The sequence below is a fragment of the Taeniopygia guttata genome, chromosome 4 (assembly GCF_048771995.1).
Source record: "Taeniopygia guttata chromosome 4, bTaeGut7.mat, whole genome shotgun sequence".
Classification (NCBI taxonomy): Eukaryota; Metazoa; Chordata; class Aves; order Passeriformes; family Estrildidae; genus Taeniopygia; species Taeniopygia guttata.
Window position 1 is genome coordinate 45,346,804 of NC_133028.1, and position 8,019 is coordinate 45,354,822.

Consider the following 8,019-nt stretch of genomic DNA (forward strand, 5'->3'; position numbering starts at 1 on the left):
GGATCAATGACAGAGCTTTCTAACATGCCCAGTGCATGTGGCCACAGCAGTTTCCTGGCATCCCTGTTTTGAGGAGCAAGACAGGAGATTTTAGGTCTTGAAATGAATGCAGGAAAATAAGAAAAATGGTGTGGGGGTAGGTATTATTTCAAACCATTGCAGGACCTGTTTGTTAAGTACAGTGCTGACAATCTCACGGGCAGAGATTTGAGCTGTGAAGCTGCTCAAGGGCAGGGTATTATCTAGGGGATTGAGAAAACATGGTGTAACACAAGTGCTCCCAAGCCCCAGGTACAACCCAGATTGATTTCTTTATTTTAAATAATAAGCATAGTTAACTTTTTATATTGGGAGATTCTGGTTACTACTGTTGTTGGAGGTAAACATTGGAATTTCATTAAAGACAATTACAGGACAAAACTTTTCCTCCCAAGCTGAATAGGACCAATAAAGAGTGAAAATATTAATCTTGCACTTCCATGCTTGCTTGTGAACAGTGGAAGCTGCTTTTGCCCCTCCAGTCCAAATGTGCAGCTACCCATCTACACTGAGGTTTTCTGAGAGTCATAGAAAGGTTAAAACTGTGTGAAACCCCTCAGCATACCCCTTGTACCCTTTCCAAAATATGTTTCACTTCCCTGTTTCCAGTCATACTGAAATCAAACAACTCTTTAGCTCCATTAGAAAGACAAATTCAGTGAGAAATCCAGCTCAGTTTTAAGGCTGGGGATTTAGTCAGACATTTAGATGAACTTAATTCAATTTGTACTGCATGTAATTTAGCTATAATATTTCTTCCTCTTTTTATCTCATTTTTATATGATGTCACGAAAAATGTACAAGACACAGTAGTAGGCCAACTCTAATGATGTGCTTCTCTTGTCTGCAGCTTCTGCTAGTATGGAGTCTCTCACAAGCTATTACTCTGTTTAACATGTGAATGAGTTTCTTGTGTACTCTTGGTATGTCATTATGTTATTTACAACCTTGTACAACTTGGGTTTCTTAAATCAAAATATCTTAATAAACTGTGCAGCTGTCTCCATATAGCCTCAGCATAATCTTTAGATTAGGAGAGAAATAAAAAATCAGGAAGCAAACTGTCCCTAATTTTCTAAAAGTGGGCCTTTCACTACTAAGATTGTAACTTTTAATTAGGCAAGAAATAAGTATATGAGAGTTGGACAGACTATAAAACTGTGATTACTTTTTAAAATACTGCTAACAAGCAAATTAGCTGCAGCAGAGAATAGCAGCAGATCAATAGGCACAGTAAAACTAAAAAGATTTTGCTGATCGTGTATGTCTTTGGATGCAAACTGTAAAAGAGGTCCCCGCAGGCTTCCCAATGATAACCTACAAAAGAATGAGACACAAAGGGTATTGAGCTCAAAGATGCTTCAATTTCCCTAGGTAGTGAGCGCTCGTCCTATCAAACCACCTATTAGTCACAAACTCATACAACCAAGAACTCTCAGGCCTCTCGAGATCTCCTGTCATCTTGAAAAAGGTAATACCAATGAGAGGCACTAGTTCCTCTTGAAGCATGTTCAGTTTATTGTTTTTCAATGGCTCAAGCAATTTATGATGGTGATGCTGCCAAGACGTATAAATAAGTTTGCACAGCCACTCTTTAGCAAAGATCTGGAAGATCATTGCATATTAGTTAACTCAGAGAATCAAAACAATAAGTGGGCAGAAATATTTTAAAATCACAAGATTTTGCCACAGAACAAAAAACCTCTTATTTTTCTGCTTTAAAAGCTATTGGCTGACTTACCATAGCAATTGCTTATTTATAAATGTTAAGCATGATTGTTTAAAAAATAATTATAACTTTGCTGCCTCCAACTTTGCTACAGAGCACTTTTAGTTCTTTCTGAAAATACTGTATAATGCAGCTATGTGTTCTAAAAATGTCCATTCCTCAATACTTAATACTAATGTTTGTATTTGAAAAGTGGAAAATGTTGTTTTGAGATACCTGAAAGTAGGTTTTCTATTTTTCTTTTACTCACTATACACTGTACCCAAAATAATGCCAACAGAGAAAATACTTGTTTAGCTATCCAATGCAGTTAATATTTTTTCAAGAGCTATGTTCTATGTTTGCATCTTTGCATATGTATACAATTTAGGCTTTATACAAACCACAACAACAGGTTTATCTTTGAGTAAGTTAAGTACACAAAACACAAAATGCCCTCTGTCAATATGTTTGCTTATCAGGAAAGTAATAAACAGGCTTAGGAAATCTTTCAGATAGGATATTAACTGCAATTAAGACTGAATTAGTTATATGGTTTACTGTCAGAAACTGCACAAACAGCATCATCATTTTAGAGTGTTGTACTGGCCATGTTTTGCAGTCTTCATGTTATTCTCTACAGGCTGAAAGGACGGAATAAGGCAGATATTCATTAAAAAAATATTATTTCTACTACTCTAATTAATCTCATTTATTTTTTAATTTACAACCCTCCTGCCTATTATTAGGCTATTAATTAGTCAGAATATGTTCTAAGTGGCTTTTCTACCAGTTGTCTTTCCTTGTACAATGTACAAGGAAGATATGAACATATCATCAATTAAAAGCCCAATCAGCATTTAGAACTACTTTTAATTACCTTATTTGAGTTGTCTGTTGTGTTCCAGAATGTGAAAAATACTAAATGCTTTCAAGTTCACCTGATACATTCAAATATAGGTGATTTCCTGTAAACAGCTTTATGACAATTCATCATTCCAGTACTGGAACCTGGGCAAATGGGAATGCTGTAGGAAAAAAAATAGTGCATGGTCATATATTTAAAGATATAATACTTCTGGTAGCACAACAGTAAAACTTAATTCTGTCATTTGTTACACACTGAGCACTTGCTTTTGCAAACAAAACAAAGCTTGTATGTATTTGCATGTTTCTGTGGTTTAAAACCACTGAGGAAACATGGTACAGTAAGGCACCTGCAGGAAAGAGACAGTAATTTTTAAAAGACTGATACCCTGTACGAAGCTGCCCACTTGGACAGGTCAAGAAATTACTTGAGTCGATTGAACCCCTCTTTTACTCTGGGTAAGGCTCCTGTCCTGTGCAGAACTGATGTGGACAAGATGGGGATGTTCCTGATGGGACCAACTCTGCCCCCATGCTACCAGCCAGGTGGTGGTGGAGCAGCACCCCCAGCAAGAGATGCTGCAGGGCCAGCTGACACAGCAGGCAGGCTGTGGAGTAAAACCCAGGACACTGCCCTAGGGGTGACTCCCCAAGTGTCCACAGACACCAAGGACCAGAGGAGAGCACTTAAAGCATGGTCAGACATCACAGAGCCTGTTAAAATTTACAGTGAAGGGAGAGGTGGATGAAATAAAAGAGTGCAAAATGTCCTGCGGATATGAAAAATGCTGACTAGGTCTCAGTGAGTGGGGCAGATAATAATTGTGATTCAGAACTTGGTATTGCCTCCATGGCAATATTCAAGGTATGCTTCAATTCATTTTTAATATAAATATCTGTGTTACGCTGTGTGCCTGTGGTTTCATATTCCCAAGAGTGAGACTGGGGAAGAAATACCTGTAAAGGTGACTACAGGGCTTAATTTTTAAGTCCCTAAAGCCTGGGAGCTTTAGGCATGGGCTTGAGCCATATGTTTTATTTATTTTAGGAAGGGTCCTCTAGACATATTATTGAACCAGCCTTGGTTACTGTTATTGATATCTGACATAAGGTTATACTTAATCATCAACATTTAGTACCACTACTATGAGGAATCTGAAAAATTCAGTCTGACCAGCCAATCTACCATTACGGGAAATCCTTTCCAGACCCCAACAGGCAACTGCATAAATAAAGCACACAGCAAAATATCAAAGAAATGAATAAGCTGTCATATAAACAAGCTAGCAAAAAACCACTAGCATGTAAAGTAGGAGAACAGAGATCTTTGGCATAAGAATGAGACGTGAATCAGGACAGCAAATGCTCTTTCTTACGAGAAATCTGACAATGGAGGGGCAGGCAGAGCATGTGAATTGGAGGCTCTGACTCCCTCTTGGTAGTCACACAGTAGAAACAATAAGCAGTACCTTTTAAAAACAATAAAGGAGCAAATATGTGATTGTAGTATAGGACTTGGAAGTGTGTGGGAGAATAGATAATCCCCTTTTCTTGCCCATAAATTTGGAGAGGGAGTTTTTGACTATTTCTGTCTTAAAGCCATGCATTGACCATTCAGCAAGCAGATTTTTATTTTTCAGAGTTATTTAGGTGTGGATTTCAAGAGCTGGCAAACACTACCATGGACTTATATGTTCTGAGGTATACTTTCCAGTGCAGTGAGGAAGATTTCATGGAAAACCCTTATGCTCTAGGGCCAGATGAATATTATATTCTACTTTGTCATCCCTTCAGGAGTGACAACCACACATATCTTTTTAAACACAGAGAGAGCTGAACAGGGAAGTTACCAGTTCACCCAGTACTGCAACTCCACACCACTTGTGACAATTAGTCTTTGTTTCTGTTATACTGGACTCACATTTCCAAATTTTAAAAGTCAAGGAATTTTACATTGCTGGAGAGCAAGTTATCCTCATCTCAGGTGAAACCCTTCAGAATACCCCTTGAAAGAGAGTAACCTAAAAGTGTGAAACTGAGTCATGTCCACGCTGTTTACTTCAGAAAAGCACTTAGTCCAGTAAGCTCAGACCAGCCTGGTATGTACTCACCTCAACCATATAGGTTCCAAATTAGCCCTTTTCCCATATCTGTGTTAATATCACTTCTCTTACAGCTTCAGTGTTGCTTAATCTGGTTTCCAGGGGAGACTCAAAGGACATTTCAGGTTTTCTGAGGGTATGAGAGAAATAAAAATTGTGAAGATCATGTACACCACAGTCACACTAAAAAAAAAAAAAATTAACAGACCGTTAACAGAGGTTTTAATCCCAGTGTAATCATCTGCTTTTCCCACAAGCTGAGGCTTTAATTACTATGCATTTTCATGAGAGTCTTGTATCTTAGTCATCTATGTAGCTATAAAGACAGGAGGTTTTTGTCTTAGTTTTTCACCACTAATATTGATACATTTTTATTATTACAGTAAAAAAAGAATCCACAAAATGTCTAAAGAAATCCACAGTGAAGTATTTTCTAAGAAATTAGTGGGAAAATCTGTCAATGGAAAGTTATTGTGCCACTGAATGTGGTTTTAAAAATGAAAGAAACTACCAGATTTATGTTATTGCTCATGTGTACTTTATTTTTCTTCCAAAAGGAAATTAACTCTTTTAAGCAATAAGTTCTACAAGAGCAATTTGTTTTCTTCTCACACAGAAAAATGTTTGATTTGGGAATAAAAAATGAGGTATTTGACCTTTATACCACGACTATACCACACTATCTGACTCACTATACCACTCTCATTACAATTGAACTCAAATCTCTGCAAAAAGGGTGAAATAACTGTTTAAATGCATGGCTCCTGCATGATGACCTCCTTGTTTTATTTCCAGCAGAAGCCAGTGGCAAGAGCTACATGGCATTGCAGAGAGATTGAGAACAAAAGTTGTCTTCTTCATTTTGCCATCAAGTTTTATGATCTGCTTCACTATACACCTCTAATTCAAATCCCCAAATATCAATATGATTTCCAAATAATAGTGAAGAGCCTAAATGAGCTTCAAAAGTACATTCTGCGTATTTAATTTTCATTCTTGCCTCATCTGAAATTTCTAAGCTCAGTTCAAGACCATTTTGTGCAAAGATAGGGTGAAAACAGATTGATGAAGTAAGTTGTTGATGAGTCAGTTGTGGAGAAGAGGGATTCAGGAGTAAATGAGTAGAAGTTGTACAGATAGAAATGAAAAGGTAAAAATGTGGGGACAAGAACAAATATTGATAAAATAATAACTTTTTGAAGCATTTAATTAGTTTTGTTATTATTATTTTCTATTTCATCACTGAGATAAAATAGGGGAGACAGTACTCTCTCTACCCATGTCAGGATCAGTTCTTGTGGCTGTGTTAGACTAAAACCACCTATATCTATTGACCTGTTTAACCATCCCAGAGGGAAGCCATAGAATATTACAATTACAGAAGCAAACTGAGAGCATCACAGAAATGACTAAGTTTGCTTTGAGCCACTTAGCACAGGCCCCTGCACTATGTACCTCAGCCACCCACAAGAATCACAAGAGCAAGGATTTCAGTATCACCTGCTCACACAACCTGCCTGCTTTGCAATTGATTAATATCCTTGCAGAGTAATAAACAAGGTCAGGTAAGTGATTTTCTACACATGTCGTAAAACCTGTGCATTGCAACTGTACTCAGCAAATGTCACCAATTTTGCAGCTTTCGATTCAGTTGATTCTGAGCAATTCTCCTGACCTGCTAGTTTTTGTGGCACTTCTGCACCTGGTTCTTTTTTTATCACTTCATTTTTTCTTTTGGTTGTCCTCTTTGGCAGGAGCCTTTTCATTCCTTTTCTCCACTTTCTGTGGAGAGCCTGGATAGGGCAACCCTTGAATTTCCTCTATTTTGCACCTTTACTTGGTGTTGGAAACACTTGACTGGAAGAACTTGCCTTTTGTTCTCTGTACAGCAATTAGTCAGACAAGTTCCTGACCTATAAGTCCTCTCTGATTCATGATGGTAGTGAAAATAAACAACAAGAAACAGTAATAATAATAGGAACAACAATAATAGAAGAACCTAAGAAGGCTTTAGGTATTTAATACTAAGCACACTTCATTGCAGTTTTCTGGGATATGATATAAAAAATTACTAGTGATGCCAAGAAAGTGGTGTGTGGGTTGGTGTGTGTGTGGTGGAAACAAAGCCAAATGAAATAAAATATAATGTCTTAAAATGATATTTTATACCTTCTTTTTAGAATAAGTCTGGTCACAAAAGAAAAAAAGCCTCAAAAACCCCCCACATTCCCCCTACTCCAGAGTCCAAACAAACAAGCAAGAACTAAAAGCAGGGAGCAAAAGAAACAGTCATAGGAAATGAGAGGGAGAAATGCAGATGACACACAGCATGTCAGACAGAACAATAATACAAAGCCAGGAAATTGTTGTCCTCTAGTGATGACTTTGGCCCACAGTCATGCTTATCCCATCTTCCAATATCATTTGGATGGTTAACTGTGATGCATGCTATAGTGTTACTTTTTATATTTATATTTCTTCATTTTTATATGATTTCCACTTTGCAGAGCTTTAGGAAAACACATTTTTCAGCAATTGCTTCTTTAAGGTGGATCCTTCTCAGTGAAGAACTAGCTCACTTTTATTGCCTTTCATCTCCTCATCTCTGACATCAATGAGAAATAACCATCTGTGTAACTACCAAATGCATCTGTGAGAAAAAAAATCTATGCCTGAAAATAATATTAAACTCCTAAGCAACATCCCCTTAAGCAAGGAAGTTGGTGATGCAGACATCTCTCTGTACCTCTTCTCACACAAGAGGGACAGAGAAAGATGAGAACCTGGCTTTGAATGCTTAACATGTATAAGGCTCTTTTGGCTTTTGCTGGCACCTTTATCCCTGGTGCTTACCTTGCAGCTTTTTTTGTCCCTTGCATCTGTCCATCAGAGCAGATGATAAGAGATTTTTCATGACCAAGTCTTGTGGAATTTGTACTCATATCTGAATGCATGCATTTTGAAGCTCTGGCAATTTGTTCCTCTGTTGAGTGTTTGGCAATCTTGTCTGTAATTTAAAAGAAAAAAAAAGAAAAAAAAAAGGAGAAAGAGAAAAAGCGAGCTAGGAAAAGATTAAAATAATAAATAACAAAAAGTTCAAGCTCACTAACAAATTTCTGGAATGACTTCTTGGCTTTAGGTTTAAAATTGGGATGTTTCACAGTAGCTTTAATATGGCATAAAAAAGCAAATCCAAACAATTCAAAGGACATTAATACTTGATGTACATACACATAGAAGGAATTTTGGACTAAATAAGAGCAGAAATAAGGAGAGACAGCTGGGAGAGGCGAACAGGAAGGC

The 8,019-nt window shown here is 37.3% G+C and overlaps 1 long non-coding RNA gene across 1 annotated transcript; it reads right to left on the reverse strand.

Moving 5' to 3' along the window:
* Positions 1-2,632: 2,632 nt before the first annotated feature.
* On the reverse strand, positions 2,633-7,719 carry LOC140683866 (uncharacterized). Its single transcript, XR_012055438.1, has 3 exons — positions 7,570-7,719; positions 4,726-4,846; positions 2,633-2,775 (listed from the first exon to the last, which is right to left on the reverse strand). It is a non-coding gene; the product is annotated as an uncharacterized lncRNA (long non-coding RNA).
* Positions 7,720-8,019: the final 300 nt, after the last annotated feature.